Consider the following 10,667-nt stretch of genomic DNA (forward strand, 5'->3'; position numbering starts at 1 on the left):
CCTACCCCCACGCTTCACTGCCACGTTAATAAAGGTCTGTTTACAACAGTTCCTTTTACCTGGTGCAGCGTGTCTAGCTATCAAGGAGAAAATGACAACGCATACCAAAATGCAAAAAGAAACACAATTTGAAGAGACAGGTCAAGCATCAGAACCAGACATGGCAGGGATGTTGGAATTATTAGACGGGGATTTAAAACAACTGTGATTAACATGCTAAGGGCAGTAAGATAAAGTATAGAGCACGGGCATCAGATGGGCAAGGTAAGCAGAGATGGGAGCCCTAAGAAAGGACCAAAATGAAGTGCCAGAGATGAAAACACTGTAACAGTAATAAGGAATGCCTTTGATGGACTTATTAGTAGTCTGGACATGGCTGAACCAGGAACCTCTGAGTAAAAGGATACATCAATAGTATCCTTGAAAGGATACCAAAAAGCAGACAACAAAGTCTGAAAACAAAACCAGAATAGAACATCCAAAGACTGTGGGACAACTACAAAAGGTGTGCCACATGCATTATGGGAATGCCAGAGGAGAAGAGAGAAACAGAAGAAATATTTGAAACAAAAATGATTGACAATTTCTTCAGATTATGATCGGACACCAAACCACAGATCCAGGAAGCTCTGAGAACACCACGTAGGATAAATACCAGAGAGACTACATCTAGGCATATTTCCAAACTACAGAAAATCAAAGTTAAGAAAAAAAAATCCTGAGAGAAACCAGAGGGAAAAAAGTCTTACCCTTAGAGGCACAAAGATAGAAATCATAACTTTCTCTATCCTTGAGGTTACTAGTAGCGCATTGTATTTATGTACTGTAATTTTATGAATTCCCTATTGCTGGATTATTGTTGGGGATTCTTGGGGAAATTCTAAATGGTCTTGAAAACTCTGGTGCCAACCATACAAGGTTTCTTTTCTTCTTTTAGAAACACATCTAATATTGTCAAGGGTCACTATGCTTTTACCCTAAGAAATCTGCATATTTGTACTATTGGAAAATGAGTTATTTCTGTGAATCCTTTGATTAGAGCCTGTGTAGTTTGTGAACTGTGTTCTTGTTTTTCAGCTTTTTTTTTTAACTTGCTGTTTTTCTTTTATTTATTTATTGGGGAGGGGGTGTAATTAGATTTATTAATTTTTTTAAATGGAGGTACTGGGGATTGAACCCAGGACCTCATGCATGTTAGACATGCACTCTACCACTGAGCTATCCCCTCCCCCATACTGTGTTCTTTTTTAAACATATTTTATTTATTTATACACACACACACACACACACACACACACACACACACACACACCCCTTCATAAGAAGCTTTATGAATAACACATTTTCATATCCTTAATGTGGCAACAGGAAGATGTAAAAGGATTTTATTGTAGACTTGTAATTTTACCCCAGGGAAGGTAGTCCAGTCAAATCTACAAATGTAGAACTGTGCAGCCACAGATGACCTCTGCATCACTGCTGTGTCTCAGCCTCTGAGGACCAATACCAGCCCCGGGTGTCTGGACCCTTTGGATTTTTAAGTCTCTCATCTTGAGCTGGATGGCTGAACACAGTGCAGGTAAGTCTGGAATATTTGGGTGCAGAATTCAATGGAGAATAAAGGGCACGTGAAGTCCTTTAATCAGCCTCTGCCTCTTGAAATGCTGAACTCTCAATCTCATTATAATTAAAAGAAAATAATAAGGCTCAATCTGGCCCAGGCAGTGGAGTGATTTCCAAAACTGCCAGAACCTAAAAGATGAGCATTTAGGTAATTTTCTATTTTTTAAATTATTATGAACAATACTACAATAAATATTAATATACAGTATTTATACCTTTAAGATTTGTTCACTTATTTCCTTAGGATACATTCCTAAAAGTGGAATTCCTGAGCCAAAAAGTATGCTTATTTAAAGTCTTTTGGAACGTATTGCCAAACCACCCTATTTAAAGACTGTACCAATTCATTTTCCAACCAGTGGAATATAAGAACACTCATTCCTACATCTTTACCAACAATAAGCATGGCCATTCTTTGTAACTTTTAAAGAATTAGATATTTAATATGAACCAGATCATGCTGATTCTCTACTTTAAACCCTCCAGAGATTTTCCACTGTGCATAAGACCCATTCTCAGACTTTTTGGTATCAGGACCTCTTCATGACCTTAAAAATTATTGAGGACTCCACATAGCTTTTGTCTATGTGAGTTATGTTCATTAATATTTGCTGTATTATAAATTAATATATATTATTATCTGTTAATATTAAAAATTTATTTAATTCATTAAAAATAATAATTCCATTACATGTTGATATAAACATGTAATGAGTCATTTTAAGTGAAGTAAGCCATAAAAAGAAAGAAAAATACCATATGATATCACTTATATGTGGAATCTAAAAAAAAGATAAACTTATTTACTAAACAGAAACAGACTCATTGACATAGAAAACAAACTTAACGGTTGCCAGAGCAGGTAGGGGTTGGGAAGGGATAAATTGGGAGTTTGAGATTTGCAGATAGTAACTACTACACATAAAATAGATAAATAAGTGCATACTGTATAGCACAGGGAACTATATTCAATATCTTGTAGTAACTTAGGGTGAAAAAGAATATGAAAACAAATATATGTATGTTCACGTATGACTGAAGCATTATGATGTACACCAGAAACTGACCCAACACTGTAAACTGAGTATACTTCAATTAAAAAAATACATATACAAAAAAAAGAGAAAATATACTAGGATATTCACACACACAAAAATATGAGTGAGACGTGGCATTGCTCTACATTTTTGCAAATCTCTTTAATTACTGGCTTGAAAGAAGACGTTGTATTATAGTAAAAGTCGAAGTCTCGTATCTGCTTTGGCATTCAATTTGTTCCAATATTGTAGCCTCTGGAAAACTCTCCTGTACACTCATGAGAAAATGAGAGTGAAAAAAGTAAACAGCATCTAGTATGATTACGATTTAGTTTTGGACCTCCCTGAAATGCTCTTAGACAGTCTCCAGACCACACTTTATGAGAACCACAAAATCCAAAGGATAAAGGCTTCCTCATTAGCACGTCTTTCTTCATTCAACCCTAAACCTGCCTCAGCTATCCTCTGTTGTGCTTACTCTTGCAGACATACAGAATTCTGACTCCTTCCACGCAGAGTTCTGACAGTTTGCATTTTCGGTTCTGTATGCTTTTTACATGTACTATTCTCTTCCAGGATTGCCTGTCTCTGGTGGCTATAATGGGATTTGAGGGAACCCAATAAATCCTAACCTTATCCAAGCTCTGAATAAACTGAGAGTCAAAACAAAGAAGCAAACAGAGAGAACTAAGTATCACCTCTTTTACCAATGGGGCTGATTTTGAAGAATGTAGCTTATTATATGCAACAGGGGGCTTCCTGATACTCTAGCCCCAGAACTTACAGACCCACCCACCCAGATCTATTATCTACTGTATGAAGCTTTATTTAACTTCCTGGCATATTCTCCCTTCTGCTTACGTAGCATTTTATACATAATAATAAATTCAACAAGTCAGATTAAGTCTAAAACAAGCAAGGCTCAAAGGACACAAGTACAAATAAAGAACTATTCCTGCCTTCAAACATTTGGGGAAACAATACCTATAGCAGCATCTCTGGTGGGGCTCTCAGATTTTTATCCCCTATGTTTATTCTGTCGACAAAGTTGGAAGCACTAAACACACAGGTGCCCTTTTTCTATGAAATAATTCATGCATGTCATTGCACCATCTGAAATCTGTCTACATCATTTGACCCTCACGAATCTGTACTTGACTTTCATGATGCCCCTGAAATCTTTCCAAACTACTCTCATTTCTTATCAAGATCTAGCCACACCAGTGCCATCAGTAATTATCCCCAAATCTAACAATTCACTTTTTCCCAATTCCCTAGTAATTTTATACTTGGGTGGATGCCTTTGTCTGTTTGTGTGTTTTGAATTTATAGTTATAATGGTAGAAACCTGCAGTAACATAGCTCATTATATAAGGATTTAGAAATAACATGGGCCAAATCCCAGATCTAAGACCCAGCAGTAAATACAATAAAAGTCTGATGTAACACGTTTAACCTATAAGGAGGGCACTGTTTCTGTCCCTGAGCAGCTCATTATAGAGGTTCCACAGCATTGTTATTTCTCCCCGTCCCCATGGCAGCCTGCAGGCTGCTCGAGAGCACTATCACTGGCTGCATGGTTAGATTAAATGACCTTTGGGGGTCTGTTTCTACCCCCCGAAATTCTTCAATTCTGGAGTTCCCTTTTCTTGGAAGTATGACACGAAGGTTTCATCTTGCCAAAGTGCCTGGCACGTGGTCTGTCATAGTAGTTAAAAGAGCTGGAGCTCTTCAAGAGCGGCTGGCCTCGAATGCCAGCTGACGTCATATACGCGTGACCTTAAAACAAACAGCTTCATAGCTCTATGCCCCCGTCGACTAACTCACTTCTAAAATGACGAATATAATCGTACCTATCTCATAGGCATGTTGTGAGGATTTAACAGTTAATACATATAAAGCACTCAGAACAGTGCCTGACACATACAAAGTGGACGATGAACTATCGATTACTAGTCCATACCAGCAAATGTGTGTTCAAAGAATCCTACAATTCCATGAACTCCCAGTAACTTAAAATATACATTTATTAGGCACTCAGGAAATGCTGGAGGTTGATCTTGGATCTGGATTTTACAGACTTATCCAAACCCTTCTGAATACCTTGTTTCATTAAAATGAAGAGTTTATTTTTTACTTTTTCCCTTAACGGAGGTACTGGGGATTGAACCCAGAACCTCGTGCACACCAAGCACGTGCTCTACCATTGAGCTCTACCTCCTACCCTGGAAAAGGGTTTTAAATTAGAAAGGCAGTTAGTCTTTTTGGAAAACTAATTTTCAGCATATGTATCAGGCATAAACATACTGAATCTACCAACAAAATCCTATTATAAGACCATGTTTGCATAATTCTTTTAAGTTATATTAAAATATTCGTAGTCCGTTTTTCAGAGTAGAATCAGGCATCTACACGACTGTACTATTTCCTTTGCAAAATCTTGCTGTAGGTGTGTCAAATGTTCTAATCAGTCCACCAAGTATAGACACTGACTGTGGTTTAAAAGATACAATCAAAGAACATATTGAACAGTTCCATAATGCTTGGAAAGTGAAGCTAACTTTCAACCATGGAATGGCTTAAGCAGTGGGTAAATTTGGCACATTTGCTCTTTAGTCATTTAAAAGATTTCAAACATGCAATTATTTTTTGCTGCCACTCAAAACATGAAATAAACATTGCTTTAAAAAGATATGAGCTTTTTTACCCATCAAAACAAACAACTTAATGAATAAAAATTGCTTTCCTGAACCATTTTTTCATATATTTGCAACTCTTCCAGCCAGTTTTAAGTCTGAAACTACAGAAACCATTGGTGAAATGGATCATTATTCCAAAAAATTAAAATGCATCAAACTCAAGGTGTGGTTATTCCATGAAGAACTCCCCTAAAAATACGTATCATGCATTTACTTTGTAATTTCAGTCACCAGCAAGGCTGTACCTGAATGGTACTGATTTTTTTATGCTTATCTTGTGGATCAGCCTTATTTTATAATCATATTTTCTCTGTATTTATCCAAAGTGATGATTATCTTTTAAATAAATTTAACAAATAAATATGGAGCACTTCCTCTCTGTAAGGTACTTTGCTGGATACTGTAAGAGGTTTAAAGCTGGTTACAACAGTCTTACCTCTCTGGGTTCCCACTCAGGGTGGGCAGAAAGACAATGCTGACAAATAGACTGAATATCAGACTATCTGTTCTGTCCCTGTCACTTTACAAGTTCCAGGAGGGTGTTAGCCATGATGAAGGAAGAATACACTGGCCAACCAGACTTCAGTCCTAGACCATCCCTGCTTGGCTTGTTTGCCACCCACCCCAAACTTCTTACTCTGTGATCTCCTAGTTTAAAATCTGTCTCCCTCTATGCACCCCAGGCTTGTGTGTTTGGTGACAGATACATTTAGAGCCTCTTTGCTGACTCAGATTTCTCTCTAGTCTTCAGTCTCCAACTTGCAAAACTCCAGGTGAAAGATTGGCCAGTTCTGCTCTGTAGGACTGATCCTGCAGTTGTCCCTCAGTATCCGTGGGTGATTGGTTCAAGGACCCCTGCAGATAACCAAAATCCCAGGATGTTCAAGTCCCTTATATAAAATGGTGTAATGTTTGCATATAACCTACACATATCCTCCCATATACTTTAAATCATCCACAGATGACTTACAATACCTAATACTATGTAAATGCTATGTAAATACAGGCATACCTCAGAGATATTGTGGGTTCAGTTCCAGACCACCACAATAAAGCAAATACTACAATACAGTGGGTCACACAACTCTTCTGGTTTCCCAGTGCAGTAAAAGTTATGTTTACACTACACTGTAGTCCATTAAGTGTGCAATAGCACGATGTCCAAAATTACAATGTACCTGACTTAATTAAAAAATACTTTATTGCTAAAAAATTCTGTCATCTGAGCCTTCAGCCATCTTTTTGCTGGTGGAGGGTTGAAATATTGAGATGGTTACCAAAATGCAACACAGTGACACAAGGTGAGCAAATATTGTTGGAAAAATGGTGCCAATAGACTTGCTTGAGGCACAGTTGCCACAAGCCTTCAATTTATAAAACAGGCAATACTTTTGAAGCACAATAAAGAAAAGTACAATAAAACAAGCAATGCCTGAGGGGAGAGGGTACAGCTCAGCGGTAGAGTGTATGCTTAGCATGCACGAGGTCCTGGGTTCAATCCCCAGTACCGCCATTAAAAATAAATAAACTAGGAGCTTGGGATTGGCAGATACAAACTACTATGTTCAGAACAGATAAACAACAAAGTCATATTGTATAGCACAGGGAAATATATTCAGTGGCTTATAGTAACTTGTAATGAAAAAGACTATATATATGTAAATGTATAACTGAATCACTATGCTGTACACCAAAAACTAATACAACATTCTAAACCAACTATACTTCAATTTTCAAAAAAGGGGGAAATTTTTAAAATTTTTAAGTAAATAAATAAATAAACCAACCCCCCTCCCCAAATAAAAAACATCAATGAGGTATGCCCATTGTTGCCAGCATGTGGCAAATTCAAGTTTTGCTATTTGGATCTTTCTGGTATTTTTTTCTAATATTTCTGATCCATGGTTGGTTGAATCCAGGGATGCAGACCCGCTGGAAACAGAGGACCAATGGTACCTACTCTAGCTCCCTCCCCACCAACCTGCCTGTCATAAAAGGAGAAACAGAATAAGACACAGGCAATAATTTTATTGTAAGAATGATAGAAAGTCTCCTTGTATGTATAACTGAATCACTTTGCTGTACACCTGAAATTAACACTGTAAATTAGCTACACTTCAATAAAAATTTTTTTTAAAAAATGATAGAAACCAGCCCAGACAGTATGGTCATAAGAGTGAGAAATGTCTTCTGATTTTGAATCTTTTGATGCTGCTTAGTGATGGGTTTCAAGGATGTCCCAGTAGCAGGAACTGGAGCAGCAGAAGCATGTTTATACTCATAAAAAGATTAGATTTGTATTACCAAAACGGTATTTTTTACACATGTGATTTTCCACCTTTTTTGTAGTGTCCTCATGGTAGCAGAGAACTAGAACTTTCTGAACAGCTTCGACATGCCAGGCCCTTTCCAAGTTCAGTTTTACTTATTATTCCCCTCCATATTCTGATGGGGAAGATGTTTTATCTGAGGCTGGGATACTGATGCTGATGAGGGTGATGTCAGACGCCTGAGCTGCTACAGCTTGACCCCCATTTCCTAGCATGTTCAGTTTGAGTCGCTGTTGTTTCTAGTACTGACTTCAAAGTGAATCCAAATTTATATCCATCCCACACACAATTAACAATTCTTCCTATTCAAATGTAATATTCCTACAAATTTCAAATCTTTGGCCTCTGACAAAGGCAGCGGATCAAATAAGGTGGCATACCCTAGGAAGAGAGACCCATAACTTCTATGAATCAGTAGGGACAGGTGCATAAACTGTCAGCAGGAGTTTTCTTGGACCCAGTTTGGCATAATAAAGTGGAGGGCTAAGGGGAAAATTATATAGCACCCTCATATTGGCAGGAAGCAGTGTGTTACTGAGGCAGGGTTGGAGAACAAGAATGCAATGTGATAAGCTTGGAAGCCACTGCTCTCTGGTGGCTAGGGAGAGTTAAGGCCAAAAGAATTCACTCAAACATACCATCTTGTGTCATGAGGAACTTATGTATCTGTAAACAGCAAGAAACCCTGCTGGACATGACATTCCTCCCACACAAAGCTCTTGCCAGTAGCTGGTCCAGAAAAAAACTCATCTCATTCAAAAATGAGCATCTATGCAAAGCTACTACAAGAAAGACAGATACAAAATGGAAAACAAAGAATATGCAGGAAAAATGTTTCAATACAGCAGATAAAAATTTGGGTCAAATATAGGGCCATAAAATTAAAAACAAACAAAAAGACCAAAAGAAAGCTACCATATCTATAAAATAAGAGCTCATATCAAATATACAAGAGCTCAGGGAAGGATGCTGCAAGAGGATAGGAAGTGAAATATGATTTGGAAGTGCCCAGGAAACAAATAATTTACCAGCAGCAACCAGATTCTGCCAAAAACATGGAAAAAACCAAGATTGTCAGGGATAGAAAAAAATGTGCAATTCAAAGAAGTTAAAAAACAAAGAAAAGAAATTCAAAAGAATTAGAAAAAAATAATAGACACAATAGATTAAAAAGGTCTTAACATATGCAGTAACTAGTATCTTGAAGAAGAGGTAAAAACGTAAATACAACAGGAAAAAAGGTAAAGATATACTTCAAAGTAACTTTCCAGAAACATGTCATGAATCTACAGACCGAGAGGACATGCTAACTCAAAGAAAAATTGACACAAAATACTCAACACTGAATCATGTTTTAGTAAAGTTACTGGAATTGAAAGAAAAACAAAACAAAACTGTTGTGCACAGAGGCAAAAAGTTCAAGTCAGAATGTTACGTTCCACAGCACTGTTCAATGCTTGATGACATTGCAACAGTGGTATAAAGTCCTCAGGGGATATAAAGTACATGACCGACGAACTGTATGCAGCCAAGGAGTCATCAAAATGTAATGAAAATGAACATTTTTGAACTTGCAAACACTCAGGGAATACACCCCAGGCCCTTCCTGAAGAAGCTACTAAGACCAAATTTTGAAGAACAAAGAGATAAATGCAATACTGGTCCTAAGTGTTGACTTCATTTACCTGTAGAGGACTAAAACTAAAACAATTGTGGAGGTTACGGTCACAGAACAGGATTTAAATGTTATAATAAATGCTAATGATGTAGAAATAATATAGCAAAGGTCTGGAGTGGAGGAGGCCAGATGGTGGGCAGTAATGTAAAAGTGCTGATTTTCTCATCTGGTAGAGCAGAGGATTGAAAGATTACTGAAGCTGATAAGTCATGTCACAGACCTATAAGTACATTTCAAAGTCTAAAGAATATGGTATGATAAAGCATATAATTATCAAGAATCAGGTGACTTTGGGAGGAAGTGGAAAAAAACGAACTTTATTATTACTCATGGCAGGAAGTCAACAGACAGCTGTCTAAAGAAATACAAGGTTAAGTATTTTGGGGAAGGGGCACTGTCATACATTGCTGGTGAGAAAGAATGTAAAGAGGACATCATAGGGCATCTCTATGAGACCAAGAAACAAGGGGCAACTTTGCAGAGTTTAGCTTTACTAGGGAATGAGGAGCAGTGAAAACACAGGTGACTTTCCCATCACGAAGTATGAGCCATCTCTCCAGCACCAACTGGTTATACCGTGGTTGACAACTGTTATGACCAGTGACCATCCAACATCTTTTGACTACAACGTGCCACTTCTCCCAAAAAGGCCAAGGTTGCTTTCCCAGCTTCCTTTACAGCTAGAACAGGCATGTGACTGAGGCACCAACAATCAGACACAACCACACAGGAGTTTGACACCCGAGGGAGCAGCATGAGGAATCCACCTTTGACCACTGTGATAAAGGAGGAGTGTGGCAAAGGCAGAGGTTCTGGGTTCAAATGCCCAGACGTGATACAGTTGAGTCTCCACTGGAACAAGTACTCTTCAATCTTCACCTTGGGCTAAATATAATCCCACTTTCTTTTACCTTTTTTTAAGACTTTTTAAAAGTCATCATTCCTGTCAAGCTCCAGACTAAAATATGACCTCATTTGACTGTTTAGAACTGTTTTGCGTGTTACTCCTAGCTGGCTGTCTCTATGCCTGACAATCTGGCCTTCCTAGATATTCTGTAAGACACTCAGTATGCTTTAAAAGTAAACTTATTTTCTGCTTATCTAGGTATTCGGAGTTCTGTTATTTGCAACTAAGAACCATGCTTGACAACGTACAGGACTGGCAAAACACACATCTGCAAAGCAAAAATAAAAAATAAAAAACACCAATTTAAACTATCCTTTAGCCTTGAAAAGACCAAAGACCTAATGTTTTCATTAGCTCCTGGTCTAGAAATCATTCACACAGTAGCTTCACAAT

The 10,667-nt window shown here is 37.7% G+C and overlaps 2 non-coding genes across 2 annotated transcripts; both read right to left on the minus strand.

The window, feature by feature from the left end:
• Nucleotides 1–1,156: 1,156 nt before the first annotated feature.
• On the minus strand, nucleotides 1,157–1,228 carry TRNAV-AAC. Its single transcript has one exon. It is a non-coding gene; the product is annotated as a tRNA-Val (tRNA).
• Nucleotides 1,229–4,809: 3,581 nt separating this feature from the next.
• On the minus strand, nucleotides 4,810–4,881 carry TRNAT-GGU. Its single transcript has one exon. It is a non-coding gene; the product is annotated as a tRNA-Thr (tRNA).
• Nucleotides 4,882–10,667: the final 5,786 nt, after the last annotated feature.

Source organism: Camelus ferus, chromosome 34, assembly GCF_009834535.1.
Source record: "Camelus ferus isolate YT-003-E chromosome 34, BCGSAC_Cfer_1.0, whole genome shotgun sequence".
Lineage (NCBI taxonomy): Eukaryota > Metazoa > Chordata > Mammalia > Artiodactyla > Camelidae > Camelus > Camelus ferus.